General features: G+C 39.2%; 1 protein-coding gene and 1 long non-coding RNA gene across 3 annotated transcripts in view; one reads left to right on the forward strand and one right to left on the reverse strand.

Annotated features, from left to right (window-relative positions):
* Positions 1-8,270, reverse strand: part of LOC130294645 (uncharacterized) — an 83,226-nt gene extending 74,956 nt beyond the window's left edge. The window contains exon 1 of the long non-coding RNA XR_008848567.1: positions 8,150-8,270. This is a non-coding gene — a long non-coding RNA (uncharacterized LOC130294645). The remainder of the gene's footprint in view (positions 1-8,149) is intronic.
* The window catches only part of PLEKHG5 (pleckstrin homology and RhoGEF domain containing G5), a 351,187-nt gene that overhangs the window by 74,945 nt on the left and 256,592 nt on the right, over positions 1-19,650 (forward strand). The gene's annotated exons all lie outside the window — the stretch shown is intronic.

The raw sequence follows: 19,650 nt of genomic DNA on the forward strand, positions 1-19,650 counted from the left end.
ATAGACCATATAATATATAACTGTACATATATAGACCATATATAATTGTACATATAGACCATATAAGATATAACTGTACATATAGACCATATGATATATAACTGTACATATAGACCATATAATATATAACTGTACATGATATATAGACCATATAATATATAACTGTACATATATAAATCATATAATATATAATTGTACATATAGACCATATAATATATAACTGTACATATAGACCATTTAATATATAATTGTACATATAGACCATATAATATATAACTGTACATGTAGACCATATAATATATAACTGTACAGATATAAACCATATAATATATAACTGTACATATAGACCATATAATATATATCTGTACATATAGACCATATTATATATAACTGTACAGATATAGACCATATAATATATAACTGTACATGTAGACCATATAATATATAACTGTACAGATATAGACCATATAATATATAATTGTACATATAGACCATATAATATATAACTGTACGTATAGACCATATAATATATATCTGTACATATAGACCATATTATATATAACTGTACAGATATAAGCCATATAATATATAACTGTACAGATATAGACCATATTATATATAACTGTACAGATATAGACCATATAATATATAACTGTACATATAGACCATATAATATATCACTGTACATATAGACCATATTATATATAACTGTACAGATATATACCATATAATATATAACTGTACAGATATAGACCATATTATATATAACTGTACAGATATATACCATATAATATATAACTGTACATATAGACCATATAATATATAACTGTACATATATAGACCATATAATATATAACTGTACATATATAGACCATATATAATTGTACATATAGACCATATAATATATAACTGTACATATAGACCATATGATATATAACTGTACATATAGACCATATAATATATAACTGTACATGATATATAGACCATATAATATATAACTGTACATATATAAATCATATAATATATAATTGTACATATAGACCATATAATATATAACTGTACATATAGACCATTTAATATATAATTGTACATATAGACCATATAATATATAACTGTACATGTAGACCATATAATATATAACTGTACAGATATAAACCATATAATATATAACTGTACATATAGACCATATAATATATATCTGTACATATAGACCATATTATATATAACTGTACAGATATAGACCATATAATATATAACTGTACATGTAGACCATATAATATATAACTGTACAGATATAGACCATATAATATATAATTGTACATATAGACCATATAATATATAACTGTACATATAGACCATATAATATATATCTGTACATATAGACCATATTATATATAACTGTACAGATATAAGCCATATAATATATAACTGTACAGATATAGACCATATTATATATAACTGTACAGATATAGACCATATAATATATAACTGTACATATAGACCATATAATATATAACTGTACATATAGACCATATTATATATAACTGTACAGATATATACCATATAATATATAACTGTACAGATATAGACCATATTATATATAACTGTACAGATATATACCATATAATATATAACTGTACATATAGACCATATAATATATAACTGTACAGATATAGACCATATAATATATAACTGTACATATATAGACCATATATAATTGTACATATAGACCATATAATATATAACTGTACATATAGACCATATGATATATAACTGTACATATAGACCATATAATATATAACTGTACATGATATATAGACCATATAATATATAACTGTACATATATAAATCATATAATATATAATTGTACATATAGACCATATAATATATAACTGTACATATAGACCATTTAATATATAATTGTACATATAGACCATATAATATATAACTGTACATGTAGACCATATAATATATAACTGTACAGATATAAACCATATAATATATAACTGTACATATAGACCATATAATATATATCTGTACATATAGACCATATTATATATAACTGTACAGATATAGACCATATAATATATAACTGTACATGTAGACCATATAATATATAACTGTACAGATATAGACCATATAATATATAATTGTACATATAGACCATATAATATATAACTGTACATATAGACCATTTAATATATATCTGTACATATAGACCATATTATATATAACTGTACAGATATAAGCCATATAATATATAACTGTACAGATATAGACCATATTATATATAACTGTACAGATATAGACCATATAATATATAACTGTACATATAGACCATATAATATATAACTGTACATATAGACCATATTATATATAACTGTACAGATATATACCATATAATATATAACTGTACAGATATAGACCATATTATATATAACTGTACAGATATATACCATATAATATATAACTGTACATATAGACCATATAATATATAACTGTACAGATATAGACCATATAATATATAACTGTACAGATATAGACCATTTAATATATAACTGTACATATAGACCATATAATATATAATTGTACATATAGACCATATAATATATAACTGTACATATGGACCATATAATATATAACTGTACAGATATAAGCCATATAATATATAACTGTACAGATATAGACCATATAATATATAACTGTACAGATATAAGCCATATAATATATAACTGTACAGATATAGGCCATATAATATATAACTGTACGTATAGACCATTTAATATATAACTGTACATATAGACCATTTAATATATAACTGTACATATATAGACCATATAATATATAACTGTAGATATAGACCATATAATATATAATTGTACATATATAGACCATATAATATATAACTGTATATATAGATCATTTAATATATAACTGTACATATATAGACCATATATTATATAACTGTACATATAGACCATATAATATATAATTGTACATATAGACCATATAATATATAACTGTACAGATATAAGCCATATAATATATAACTGTACAGATATAGACCATATAATATATAACTGTACAGATATAAGCCATATAATATATAACTGTACAGATATAGACCATATAATATATAACTGTACAGATATGAGCCATATAATGTATAACTGTACAGATATAGGCCATATAATATATAACTGTACATATAGACCATTTAATATATAACTGTATATATAGACCATTTAATATATAACTGTACATATATAGACCATATAATATATAACTGTACATATAGACTATTTAATATATAACTGTACATATATAGACCATATAATATATAACTGTACGTATAGACCATATAATATATAATTGTACATATATAGACCATATAATATATAATTGTACATATATAGGCCATATAATATATAACTGTACAGATATAGACCATATAATATATAACTGTACATATATACCATTTAATATATAACTGTACAGATATAGACCATATAATATATAACTATATATATAGACCATTTAATATATCACTGTACAGATATAAACCATATAATATATATCTGTACATATAGACCATATAATATATAACTGTACATATAGACCATAAAATATATAACTGTACAGATATAAACCATATAATATATAACTGTACAGATATAAACCATATAATATATAACTGTACAGATATAGACCATAAAATATATAACTGTACAGATATAAACCATATAATATATAACTGTACATATATAAACCATATAATATATAATTGTACATATAGACCATATAATATATAACTGTACATATAGACCATTTAATATATAATTGTACATATAGACCATATAATATATAACTGTACATGTAGACCATATAATATATAACTGTACAGATATAAACCATATAATATATAACTGTACATATAGACCATATAATATATATCTGTACATATAGACCATATTATATATAACTGTACAGATATATACCATATAATATATAACTGTACATATAGACCATATAATATATAACTGTACAGATATAGACCATATAATATATAATTGTACATATAGACCATATAATATATAACTGTACAGATATAGACCATATAATATATATCTGTACATATAGACCATATAATATATATCTGTACAGATATAGACCATATAATATATAATTGTACATATAGACCATATAATATATAACTGTACATATAGACCATATAATATATAACTGTACAGATATAGACCATATAATATATAACTGTACATATAGACCATATAATATATAACTGTACATATAGACCATATAATATATAACTGTACAGATATAGACCATATAATATATAACTGTACATGTAGACCATATAATATATAACTGTACAGATATAAGCCATATAATATATAACTGTACATATAGACCATATGATATATAACTGTACAGATATAGACCATATAATATATAACTGTACAGATATAGGCCATATAATATATAACTGTACAGATATAGACCATATAATATATAACTGTACATATAGACCATATTATATATAACTGTACAGATATAGACCATATAATATATAACTGTACAGATATAAGCCATATAATATATAACTGTACAGATATAAGCCATATAATATATAACTGTACAGATATATGCCATATAATATATAACTGTACATATAGACCATATAATATATAACTGTACATATAGACCATATTATATATAACTGTACAGATATAGACCATATAATATATATCTGTACATATAGACAATATAATATATATCTGTACAGATATAGACCATATAATATATAATTGTACATATAGACCATATAATATATATCTGTACATATATAGACCATATAATATATAATTGTACATATAGACCATATAATATATAACTGTACATATAGACCATATAATATATAACTGTACAGATAGACCATATAATATATAACTGTACATATAGACCAAATAATATATAACTGTACAGATATAGACCATGTAATATATAACTGTACATATAGACCATATTATATATAACTGTACAGATATAGACCATATAATATATAACTGTACAGATATAAGCCATATAATATATAACTGTACATATAGACCATATAATATATAACTGTACAGATATAAGCCATATAATATATAACTGTACAGATATAAGCCATATAATATATAACTGTACAGATATAAGCCATATAATATATAACTGTACAGATATATGCCATATAATATATAACTGTACATATAGACCATATAATATATAACTGTACATATAGACCATATTATATATAACTGTACAGATATAGACCATATAATATATAACTGTACAGATATAAGCCATATAATATATAACTGTACAGATATAAGCCATATAATATATAACTGTACATATAGACCATATAATATATACCTGTACAGATATAGACCATATAATATATAACTGTACAGATATGGACCATATAATATATAACTGTACATATAGACCATATTATATATAACTGTACAGATATAAGCCATATAATATATAACTGTACATATAGACCATATAATATATAACTGTACATATAGACCATATTATATATAACTGTACAGATATAGACCATATAATATATAACTGTACAGATATAAGCCATATAATATATAACTGTACAGATATAGACCATATAATATATAACTGTACATATAGACCATATAATATATAACTGTACAGATATAGACCATGTAATATATAACTGTACATATAGACCATATTATATATAACTGTACAGATATAGACCATATAATATATAACTGTACAGATATAAGCCATATAATATATAACTGTACATATAGACCATATAATATATAGCTGTACAGATATAAGCCATATAATATATAACTGTACAGATATAAGCCATATAATATATAACTGTACAGATATAAGCCATATAATATATAACTGTACAGATATATGCCATATAATATATAACTGTACATATAGACCATATAATATATAACTGTACATATAGACCATATTATATATAACTGTACAGATATAGACCATATAATATATAACTGTACAGATATAAGCCATATAATATATAACTGTACAGATATAGACCATATAATATATAACTGTACATATAGACCATATTATATATAACTGTACAGATATAGACCATATAATATATAACTGTACAGATATAAGCCATATAATATATAACTGTACAGATATAAGCCATATAATATATAACTGTACATATAGACCATATAATATATACCTGTACAGATATAGACCATATAATATATAACTGTACAGATATGGACCATATAATATATAACTGTACATATAGACCATATCATATATATAACTGTACATATAGACCGTATAAAATATAACTGTACAGATATAGACCATATTATATATAACTGTACAGATATAGACCATATTATATATAACTGTACAGATATAAGCCATATAATATATAACTGTACATATAGACCATATTATATATAACTGTACAGATATAGACCATATAATATATAACTGTACATATAGACCATATAATATATAACTGTACAGATATAGACCATATAATATATAACTGTACATATAGACCATATAATATATAACTGTACATATAGACCATATAATATATAACTGTACAGATATAGACCATATAATATATAACTGTACATATAGACCATATTATATATAACTGTACAGATATAGACCATATAATATATAACTGTACATATAGACCATATAATATATAACTGTACAGATATAGACCATATAATATATAACTGTACAGATATAGACCATATAATATATAACTGTACATATAGACCATATAATATATAACTGTACATATAGGCCATATAATATATAACTGTACAGATATAAGCCATGTGCATCTTCCGTATCCCCTTTAGTCGGAGCCCATTATGGACCCGGCCTGTACTCTGGGGTTATGAGTAAACTCCGAGGACTTTGCTGACACTTCTCTACGGTGTCTTAGTCTTTGCTGTTGCCACAGAGAATAACAACGCACAATGAGTCCCCTCCAGCCATGGAAATGACAAGAAGGTGAATCAGTGGCTGCTCCCTCCTACAGTAACTCCGCTCCCTTGGGGCGTCCAGCTGTTTTAGAAAACAGCAATAAAATATATATATCCCAAAGGTGTGAAGATGGTGAACGCCCCGAAACATGTCAGTCCTGAAACGTAAAACTCTGCATTACAAATGGCTGTATATACAGCATTAGCCAGGGGCCCCGCAGACTGACAGTAATTATCAGCTGCTGAATGCTTCACAGGAAGTTGTGTAGTTCTTTCCAGTCGGACCACAGTGCTCTCTGCAGACACCTCTGTCCATGTCAGGAACTGTCCAAAGTAGGAGAGGTTTGCTATGGGGATTTGCTTCTACTCTGGACAGTTCCTGACATGGACAGAGGTGGCAGCAGGGAGCACTGTGGTTAGACAGGAAAGAACTACACAACTTCCTGTGGAGCATACAGCAGCTGATAAGTACTGGAAGGATTAAGATTTTTACATAGAAGTAATTTACTAATCTGTAGAACTTTCTGGCACCAGTTGATTTGAAATTTTTTTTTCCTCCAGAGTACCCCTTTATATGGGCATGGTGTACCCTGTGGTGGCGCTGCAGGGAAACCAAACACTCAGGGTCCATTAATACTTCTGAATTTCCGCTTGCAGAATTCCGCCTCAAATTAAAGCCCATAGACTTCCATGGGATTCCGCACTTCCGTTCACACGTCACACGCATGTGGAATTCCGCCCGTGTGAACAGACCCTCAGTGTCCGGTCTCCCCGTAGATTGAAGGGGTTATCTGGGGAAATAAACGTATAAAATAATCTCCATATCCGCAGGATAGAGAATAAGGGGGAGATTTATGGAAACCTGTGCAGAGGAAAATTTGCCCAGTTGCCCATAGCAACCAATCAGATCGCTGCTTTCATTTCTAATAAGGCCTCTGTAAAATGAAAGAAGTGATCTGATTGGTTGCTATGGGCAACTGGGCAAATTTTCCTCTGCACAGGTTTTGATAAATCTCCCCCCTAAGTGTCTGATGACAGGGGGTCCACCTGTACGGGGCCCCGGCTCTTGCCACTCTACTCACTAGGCCCCGGAGCACTCAGGTGACGGCCCACTTAGCCAATCACTGTCTGATGGCGGGGGTCCGGGTTGTCCATAGTGGAGACCCCTCTGGAGGTCCTCTCTGTGCAGACTGGACGTCTGCGCCCTCTCGCTGTGGAGGTTGCCTTATCAGCACGTAGGGTCCCCACCTTTCTTGCAAAAAAATTCCGGCCATGCTCATTTGCATAAGTAATTATATATGTGTGGTGTCCCGGTACAGGACCTGGTCCTGTCCTTGTCTAAAGTCCCCTCAGCCAGAGTCCCTCCATTTCCATAGGGCTCTCCTGCAGGGCTTGCCCCTTGGTCGCTTCATATAAATTATGTTGATATATTGTTTAATGTATAGGAAATATAAATGTATAGGACCTTTCCCGGGTCATGTGATGTGCAGTTGTGATGTATAATTGTTTAAGGACCTTACTGGGTCATGTGATGTACCCAGAGTTCACTGGGTTCAGGACTTACAGGTTTGCTGGCCAATAAGCTTCATCCAGCCCCCTATTATATAAGGGGCTGTAGTCACTAAATTCGCTCTCTTGTTCCTGCTCTTAGTTCCGGACTATCAAGCACAATCAGCAAAACTTCATTCATCTCAAGTAGGCCAAAGCCTAAAGAACCAGCAGCCACTAAAACCGTGAGTTATCAAGCTCAACCTATCCAATCCTGTGTGACTACTACCAGCTAAAATCCCATAATTAGTAGCACAGTGGCCTGCATAAAAAACCTGTGAGGAACCTGCATCCCGGTTCTCTCCGAAAGACTGCAGAATTGTAAAGACTGTTGCATACCAGTTATAGTAAAGTTTTCCGTTTACTTCATAAAATCTGCTGTGGACATTCCGTTTATTATCCCTGCCATTTGTGGGCCGTTTGGCGGCAGGAACATTACTATTAAGAAAACCGCACCCTGGCATCACGACAACTAAGGGTTAATACCACCAGACCCTTTCATTCACCATTGCAACACCCCAGACACCACATATGCGTGACATCACAGGATACACATATGTGGGGGAAATTTTGTCCTATTCTGACCCCTATAACTTTTTTATTTCTCCTTATACGGGGCTGTATTAGGGCTCAATTTTTGCGCCCCGATCTGTAGTTTTTAACAGGACCATTTTAGTTTGGATGTGACTTTTTTTTAACCCTTTTGTCTTTTTTTTTTTTTAACCAAATTTGGGAGTTGCAGTTAGTTACTAACTACAACTCCCAGAATGCCCTGATTCAGCCTGTGGGTCAGCAGCTGCCCCAAACGAACACTACAACTCCCAGTATGTTGGACTATATAGTAATATATTGTATAGGTCAGTGTTTTCCAACCAGGGGTACCTCAAGCTGTTGCAAAACTACAACTCCCAGCATGTTGGACTATATAGTAGTATATAGAATAGGTCACTGTTTCCCAACCAGAGCACCTCCAGCTGTTACCAAACTACAACTCCCAGCCTGTTGGGCCATATAGTGGTATATAGTATAGGTCAGTGTTTCCCAACCAGGGGTGCCTCCAGCTGTTGCAAAACTACAACTCCCAGCATGCCCGGACAGCCAACGGCTGTTTGGGCATGCTGAGATGTGTAGTTTTGCAACAGCTGGAGGCGCTCTGGATGGGAAACACTGACCTATTCGATATACTACTATATAGTCCAACATGCTGGGAGTTGTAGTTTTGCAACAGCTGGAGGCGCTCTGGTTGGGAAACACTGACGTATACTATATACTACAATATGGTCCAACGTGCTGGGAGTTGTAGTTTTGCAACAGCTGGAGGCTCTCCTGGTTGGGAAACACTGACGTATACTAAATGCTACTATATGGTCCAACATGCTGGGAGTTGTAGTTTTGCAACAGCTGGAGGCACCCCTGGTTGGGAAATACTGACCTATACTGTATACTACTATATAGTCCAACATGCTGGGAGTTGTAGTATTGCAACAGCTGGAGACATCCCTGGTTGGGAAACACTGACCTATATTGTATACTACTATATAGTCCAACATGCTGGGAGCTGTAGTTTTGCAACAGCTGGAGGCACCCCTGGTTGGGAAACACTGACCTATACTATATACTACTATATAGTCCAACATGCTGGGAGTTGTAGTTTTGCAACAGCTGGAGGCACCTCTGGTTGGGAAACACTGGTATAGGTTATGGTGCAATAATCTACAAGTTGGAGAATTGGTTGGATAAATATTTTTAATATAAAAATACCGGCAGGGTGGCCAAAATACCGGCTGTACCATTAAGATACCGGCCAGGACCCTAGAGACGACCCACTTCGCCAATCACTATCTAATCACGGGGGTCCGGGTTGTCCATAGTTTAGACCCCACTGGAGGTCCTCTCCATGTAGACTGGACGCTCTCGCCGTGGAGGTTCCCTTTTCATCGGCGCGGTCCACGCGCTCCTGACGTGTTTAGATAAGAGAGTAAAGTGTTCAGTCTGCAGCTCAGGAAATGAATTTCTCCGGCTGCAAAGTGCGGCTGGAATTAGAGGCGATTGTGAGTCACTTCTGTCTGGTCTCAAACTACATGTTTACTATAGGAAAAGCTTTCATCAGCCCAGGAAAGGGCGGCTAAAAATACCTGACACAAGTCAGAATGGCAATTTTCAGCAATAAGCATAAGATTACATGGAAGAGACATGGCCGCGCCAATCTGCGCCTTGTGATTACACTAAATATTCCCAGCTGGCCTGGATACACGGTACACGAGCGTCTGGGATCTACCTTCTATCTCCTCCAGGAGGTCAAGGTGCTGCAGCAGGAGACAGTGACAACAATAACCAAGATAATCCCCCTCTGCTCCATGACAGTCACGGAATGGCGTTAACTCTTACTTAGCCGGCAGAGCGTCTGTCTGAATGTATTGTGGATTAAATCCCCAGAGAGGGAAGAAAAGCAAAGTTTGCATGAAAAATGATGAGAAAGTGTTTTATAAACTATTCCCTAATATAGATAGATATGAGATATATATGTAGACTTTGTAAATATTACTTAGCTTATACTGATCCTGAGTTATATCCTGTATACACCAGAGCTGTACTCACTATTCTGCTGGTGAGGTCACTGTGTACATACATTACATTACTGATCCTGTACTGATCCTGAGTTATATCCTGTATTATACTCCAGAGCTGTACTCACTATTCTGCTGGTGAGGTCACTGTGTACATACATTACATTACTTATCCTGGACTGATCCTGAGTTATATCCTGTAGATCTTTTATTAAAATTTCAAACATAACAATAAAAAAAATTACAAAACATAAACATACCATATCCGACAGAACATATCAATATAGCGAATCATAAAACCAACACCATAGCATAAAATACAACACCGGTCCACCCAACACTCATTCCTGCACACAAACAAATATATACAATATTTACAAAAGACATATTCCTATAATACCCATTATACCCATACCATACTAATAAACTATATACACTAATACTAAATGTGAATTTCCTGGCCCAGTTGCAATACCAAAAACCCAATACCAGTAATATACCAAAAAGAATAACAACAACAACAATAATAATATATACAAAATAATAAAAAAACAACACAAACAAAATAACACCACTTTTTTTTTTTTTGTTTATTTTTATTTATTTTTTGGCCCTGAGCTGGTCCCGCATCCCAAGCCCCCAGTACATGTTACCAGACGTCCATGAACCAGTCCAGGATTTTCTGTATATATAAAAGTCCCATACAAACCCCCTCCCCCCTTTTAACCCACCACCCAACCTAAACTAAACCCAAACCCCAGGTGGCATCACACAATATATACAGTATATACATTACATAAAATATACACAGACTAACAATATATACAATACATAAGTATACAAATGGACTACAACAATAAATACAATAACAAATACATATAACACTATAAGCCAAACAACAAACCCCTAAAGCTCAAGTTCAGTGCCTGCAAGCCCTATATTACCATAAACCAACTGCTCAAAACAAAAAGACTAATGTGCCAGCATCAGCCCACCACCAGGGGGAGACAACGGGCTAAGGCACTTTAAAGGCAGAGCCCCTCCACAGACGAGAGGCCCTGCCAGCACCCAGCCTCTCGTACTCCAGAGAACGCACCTTCACCAGGTCACCGAGAATGTTCCTAACCACCACATCCACAGGGAGGATTTTACGCTGCGTTGACACTAAACACCGTGCGTTCCACGTGTAGTACCTAACCACTGAGCTGACTAGGAATAAAGTGCACCGGTCCCAGCCTCCAAGGTTTCTGAATGCCCCATAGGCCCATTCCGCATAGGAGAGACTGGCCAGCCGAGGCCAACCAATGGAAGCGCCCACCCTGGTGTAAACCTCTGTGTTAAAGGGACAATGAAGCAGAAAATGCTCCATGCTTTCCAGCATGCCTCCACACTCTTCGCGGGGACATCCCCGGTCATCAGAGCTCCTGCACTTCAGATTGTCCCTCACACACAGTTTCCCATGGAAGCAGCGCCAAGTCAAGTCCCAAAACTTCAAGGGGATCCTGATAGAATTCAAAAGCTCTAAACCCTCCTCCAGATCCCGACTTGGGCAGTCCTTGAGCGCCAATGGCCTCTGGAAATGGGAAGACAGGACCCCCTTGTCAAGGAATTTCCTCGACAGAGTCCTAATCTCCCCCATCCCCAGACCCCACCGACGAATAACCTTCAGAACCGGGGTAGCATAAGCCGGGAGATGCCCGTGTGGTGTGCGGAGATCCTTCACTTGCCCTCCTGTCTCCCATTCCTGGAAGAAAGGCCGAAACCATCCCCTACAGGAGGATACCCACGGAGGAGCCCTCTCTGAGGTTTGCTATATTGGTCTTAAGAAAGGTATTCACTAGGAATACCACGGGGTTGACCATACACAACCCCCCTAGTCTCCTTGTACGGTAAGTAACCTCCCTCTTCACTAGGTTCAGTCTATTCCCCCATAACATTTGGAAGAACACACTGTAGACCCGGGTCCAGAGAGGTTCTGGCAACATACATACACTGCCCAGATATATCAACAAAGGGAGCAGGAATGTTTTGATCAGGTTAACCCTTTCCCGGAGGGTCAAAGACCAACCCTTCCACTGATCCACCTTCTGAGCGGCGATCTTAAGCCTGCTGTCCCAGTTTTGTTTGGGGTAATCCCCTTGGCCAAATTCAATGCCGAGAACTTTTGCAGATTCCTGGGGCTCTGGAAGGGCGTCCGGGAGGTCAAAACTAGGATCTCCCCCTCCCAGCCAGAGACTCTCACACTTATCCTGGTTGATCTTGGACCCGGATGCCTTCGAGTAGCAGTCCACCTCTGACATCACCCATCTGACCTCCTCTTGTGAGGAGACAAACACAGTGACATCATCAGCATATGCTACCGCCCTCAGAGCCGAATCCGGCACCGCCAGGTCCATTCTCACCCCCGCCAACGGTCCACAATCAATCCTCCTAAGGAAAGGATCAATTGCAAACACGTACAGCAAAGGGCTTAAAGGACAACCCTGACGGACACCAGATCCAACCTCAAAGGAGCGACCAATACAACCATTCACAAGCGGGAAACTCTCTGCCCCTGCATACAAGGTCTTAAGCCAATCAACAAACCCCCGGCAGGCCATATCTCAGAAGAACAGACCAGAGGTACTCATGGTTAACCCGATCAAACGCTTTTGCCTGATCCAAGGACAGCAAGAACCCCTTCCAGTGGCCAGCCCTACCCTGCTCCACAGCCTCCCGGACACCGAGCACAGCACTAAATGTACTGCGGCCCGGAACAGAGCAATGCTGAGCCCCCGAAAGGAGCCGGGGTGCAAACTTCACCAGCCGGTTAAACAGCACTTTTGCCAGAATCTTTCTGTCCGCATTGAGAAGTGCTATGGGACGCCAATTCTCAATGTGGGACTTGTCTTTACCCTTTGACAGGATGATCAGCGCTGACCTCCTCATTGACTTTGGCAGAGTGCCCGAGGATAGACACTCATTAAAAACCGCGGTCAAGAGGGGAACCAAAGTGTCCTTAAAGGTCTTATAGAACTCAGATGTTAAGCCATCTGGACCGGGTGACTTCTTGAGGGCAAGCCCATCAATAGCCATCCTGACTTCCTCTTCCTGGATCATCTCTGTCAAAACGTCAAGAGAGGGGTCTACTCCTGGTTCAGGGACGGTTTCAGCCAAGAAAGCTGATGCCTTATCTGGATCTAGATCCTTCCTTCCCAAGAGGTGCGAGTAGAAGGATCTGACGACCTCCAGGATCCCTGATCTGGACCTTTTCAAGGATCCTGTACTATCAATCAGTCCTGAGACTATTTTACTATTCACTGACATCTTGCAGTTTCTGTAAGGGTCGGGCGAGCGATACTTCCCGTAATCCCTCTCAAAAACCAAAGATGCGTGCCTATCGTACTGGCACTTCATCAACAAGGACTTCACTCTGGAGATATCCTCTCGGCTACCTCCAGTCAAGACAAGGTTCTCAAGTTTCTTCCTCAGGCCCTGGTACAAGCGGTACCTGTTTAGGCTTCTGAGGCCCGAGAGCTGGCGGAAGAATCTCGCAACCCTTTCCTTGAAGATCTCCCACCACTCTGACTTACTGCTACAAAGGCCCAGCAATGGTACCTGGCTCTGAAGAAAATCCTCAAAGGACTGTCTTATCTCCGCTTCTTCCAAGAGAGACGAATTCAGCTTCCAATAGCCTCTGCCCATCCGGGGGGTCTCTGTGACATTCAGAGAAAACAAAATTAAACAGTGATCGGAGAACTCCACCTCAACAACAGACACTGCTGAAGAGACGGCCTCCTCCTTTAAATAAAACCTGTCTATCCTAGACCTACAACTACCCCTATGATAGGTGAATCCTGCGTGGCCTGGGGTGTGCCGGATGTGGACATCCACCAGGCGAGCCTCACTCGCTATGCTATTAAGGGCGACGCTATCATAAGTCAGCTTGTCTCTGGCACCTCCCCTGTCTTGGGGCCTCGTGACAGCATTAAAGTCCCCTCCAAAGACCACCTGTCGACTTGTAAAAAGATAGGGCTTGATCCTCATAAAGAGACACTTCCGGTCCCACTTAGACTGTGGGCCGTAGATGTTAATAAGGCGAAGTTCTTGTCCCCTCATGAGGACATCTAAGATCAGGCACCTCCCCATTTCTAACTCGATAACCCGTCGGCATTCTACTGCTGCGGTAAAAAGGACCGCCACTCCGCTATACGGCTCGGCCCCAAGAGACCAGTAGGAGGGCCCATTCCTCCACTCTCTTTTAGCCTTGTAGATAGATGACATATCTGTTAGCCTGGTCTCCTGCAAAAATAAAATATCAGCATTAATATGGGCAAAAAAATCATAGGCAGCAAAACGAGCTGTATCTGACTTAATGCTGGCGACATTAATGGACGCCAGCGTCAACGGAGAGGGTGCCGCCATCAAGGGTGATTGAGTTAAACAGCTTTCTTTTTCCCACTCCCCTTCTCACCCTCCACATCAGAAGAACTCTTCACCCTTTTTAGAGAAATAGAAGTGTCCATCTCACCAGACGTCGTTTTACTTTCCTCATCTCCGGATTCTAGGCCAGTCTTTTCCCCTGAGGACATAACCTCCCCAGGGGAAGAGGACTCGGCGCCCCCTGGAAGCCCCTCTGCCACCTCCCCCTCATCCTCCCCTTCCGAAGAAGAGGAGGAGATGTCCCTGAGGGGTCGGAATCGATTGGAAAGGCCAACCAGAGGGGAGTCAGTTTTGCCTTCCTTTGGCACCTGGACCAGGGTGGGAGAAGATCTTAAATCTCCCTTTTTTCTACTTGTACCCCGCTTTCGTGTCTCCTTCTGCCATCCCCCATCATCCTCCTCCACGCTATCTGAGGAGATGGCACCTTCCTCATTCTGGATCCTCCTGACCTCCTCATTCAACTCGCCATCCCTCGGGGTCTCAGCAGCAAGGTTGGCCTCTGGGACAGAATGAGAGGTCGTCCCAGTAACCCGGGCTTTCCCCATCACCCTATCCCTTTGGCGTTTATCAAGACGTCTTAGTTGGGCTGGTGTCTTTCTCTTGCTGTTCCTCACTGACCCCTCAGTTCCTCCACCCCTGCTAGTCCCCTCCCCAGCAGATTCCGGCTCGTGATCTTCACCCGCTGGGGACAAGACCGCATTAGCGAAAGAACGAGGACAACGACTGAATGGGTGACCTAAGTCACCACACAGGTGACACCTAATCTCCGCACAAGATGCGGCAAGATGGCCTACACCCCCACACAAGGCACATTTCTGCACCGTACAGTTTGCACTGAAGTGTGTGGGGTCACCACATCTGTGACAGAGCTTCGGCTGACCCCGGTAGAAAATCTGGATACGATCCCTACCGAGAAAGGCAGAGGATGGAATATGGGTAACTGTATTTCCTGAACGCTTAAGTTTTACCAAAAACGTCCAGGCTCCTGACCAGATGCCAAACTCGTCCCTGTTCTTCTGCGGGACCCCCATTACCTCGCCATACCGTCCTAACCAGGTGATGATGTCAACACAAGAGAGTGATTCGTTACGGGTCAAAACGGTCACTTTTTTTATTTCGTTTTGACGAGACAATGCCTGTACGGCAAAATCTCGCCAGCCGGGCTCATTCTTTATCAATTCATAATTCGACCAGAAAAGCTCAAGCCCCTCTGGCCGAACAAAACTGATATCGAATTCAGTAGCACCGTAGGGATGTATCAAGGCGAAGATATCGACTGCCTTGAAGCCCATCTTTAGCAAGAGCTCAACCACTTTGGTCCTTGAAGGACACATATCTTCGCCCTGCCACCGAAGACGGACCACATTCCTACGGTTACTACCTGCCCCGGCTGTTGGGAGGGACCACACAGTATCGCCCCCTCTTTCCTCTCGGAAGGCAGAGAGACCGTGTCTCTCTATCCAGAAAGACAGATCAACTGCTCTACCCTCTACATTAATCGACCTTTCCCCCTTTTTCAGAGATTCCAGGAGACGTCGCTGCAATAAACCGTCCCTAGAGTCAGGAGACGAGGAAAATATTCTACTTCCCCCAGCAGTGACATTGGCATAACTCCTATGGTCTGTCACCACTGGGGGGGCAACCGGACCAGACCCTACACCTACACCACTGCCAATGACAACATCCCCACCACCCCCAATGACAACATTAGCACTTCCCCCAACAACATTGTTTCCAATAGCCTCATCTGTAGTCCCATCACCACCACCCCCAATTACAGCAACAGCAAAATCACCTTCTCCAATAACATTAACCTCCATCCTCTCCCCAGTCATACACCCCGCACCCCCATTTACCTTCTCATTCACTCTAGCTGGACCAGAAATAGCAAATCCGGGAAATGAGGATGATGATGATGATGATGATGTTTTTCCCCGTTTTGCCTCAGCATCACGGGGCACTGGGGCTGGGACAACCTCCGCTGGCCCTTTAAGGGACCGGGCAGCATGCTTGCCCGGTCTAGAGGAGGCCCCAGCCCTGTTCTTATTAGTGCCCTCCGCCTCATCAGCATCATCTTCAGTCTTCTCATGGCGCCGCTGATCAATGGGATCAGCGGCACCAATGCAAAATAAACGTTTTTCTTTACTTTTAGGAGTGTCCGTTATGCCCTTTACTACCTCCAGCACTGAGTCACCCCCCTCTCCCACAGGGGAGCGAACTACAGCACCGGAGTCTGCCTCTCTGCCCACCGCTGGGCCGCCCTCACTGTACGGCCTTTCGGCCGATGCCTTCTCTGCTCCATCCCTGCTACTGCAAACAGGCATGGAGCTCTGCGCCCTTTTAGTATCTGTACTCTCCCCGCACCTTTGCACCGAGTCCACCACAGAACACGGGCTGGGCTGGGTAACGGGGCTTGCACAATGAGCTGACCCTGCGGCCGACTCAGGGTTTACAGGGAGGGGGGTGTAGATGTAACTCACCACTTCTTGCTGCTTTGGCTTGGTCTTCTTTTTCTTCTTACCCCCAGGTGCCTCATTTGGGAGCTCATCTCCAAACACCAGATTCTGAGGACACACTGGGGATTCCAGCATGCGGATCTGGGCCATTAGCGCCCCTCCCTGGTAGCTGCTGTCACTGTCCTCCCCTGAGTCGGCAGGTGATACTGCTGGTTGCTGTGCAGGGGGCCCACTGTACGGGGCCTGCTGCTGTTGCCGCAGGCCACCAGGTGGATCTGGCTGTAGTTCTTCCTCCATCTCCTCCACATCATCCACCTGGCTGTCAGGTTGCAGCCCCATCAACCTTTTATTTTTTTCTTCTTCTTTCACCCTGAAGCGCTCCTCATTTTCCAATTTTTCTTTAAATGGCCCACTCTTCTCCAGTAATGCTGCTCTCCTCTCCTCCAAAACTTGCATGTCAGCCATAAGTCTTTTTATCTCTGCCTTGATCTCAGTTTTTTTCAGTTTAGGAGTTACCTTAGCCCTGGCACGGGCACAGCGCAGTTCCTCTCGGAGCCTCCTGATGGCCTTACAGGCGTCTTCATACTCACGGAGGTGACTTTTTACCCGGGAGGTATAGTTGGAAATAGACTCCCAGGTCCTCAGCACTCCCCAGCCTTCCTCACTGAGGTCGGCTTCACCTCCGTGAGTACTCTGCCTTCTTCCGGACGAACCCAGCTTTCCACTGGCAGCACCCAGCTTTCCCAAGGAGGATCCCACCTTGGAGCTTCTCGTCTCTGTGGGGGGAGTTGGAGCAGCATTGCTGCGACTCCTGGTGGAACGCCTCACCCCCAAATCCTCCGATGTTCCGGCCGCTTGCTGGCTTCTACTGCTCCCCTGCGGCCTAGTCCAAGGAGCAGAAGCCTGGGCCTCGCCTCCCTCACTCATGCCTGGAAACCCACTCCCTCCCTGGGGAGGAGGAAGCAGGTCCCAGGTGGAATAGATGGTAATTCCCTGGAGCTCAGGAGACACAGCAGACACACACAGCACAGCTGAAGCACGACCACACCCGCAACTAATTGGTCAGCACTCCAGAGCTGTACTCACTATTCTGCTGGTGAGGTCACTGTGTACATACATTACATTACTTATCCTGTACTGATCCTGAGTTATATCCTGTATTATACTCCAGAGCTGTACTCACTATTCTGCTGGTGAGGTCACTGTGTACATACATTACATTACTTATCCTGTACTGATCCTGAGTTATATCTTGTATTATACTCCAGAGCTGTACTCACTATTCTGCTGGTGAGGTCACTGTGTACATACATTACATTACTTATCCTGTACTGATCCTGAGTTATATCCTGTATTATACCCCAGAGCTGTACTCACTATTCTGCTGGTGAGGTCACTGTGTACATACATTACATTACTTATCCTGTACTGATCCTGAGTTATATCCTGTATTATACTCCAGAGCTGTACTCACTATTCTGCTGGTGAGGTCACTGTGTACATACATTACATTACTTATCCTGTACTGATCCTGAGTTATATCCTGTATTATACTCCAGAGCTGTACTCACTATTCTGCTGGTGAGGTCA

The sequence above is a fragment of the Hyla sarda genome, chromosome 10 (assembly GCF_029499605.1).
Source record: "Hyla sarda isolate aHylSar1 chromosome 10, aHylSar1.hap1, whole genome shotgun sequence".
NCBI classification, from domain to species: Eukaryota; Metazoa; Chordata; class Amphibia; order Anura; family Hylidae; genus Hyla; species Hyla sarda.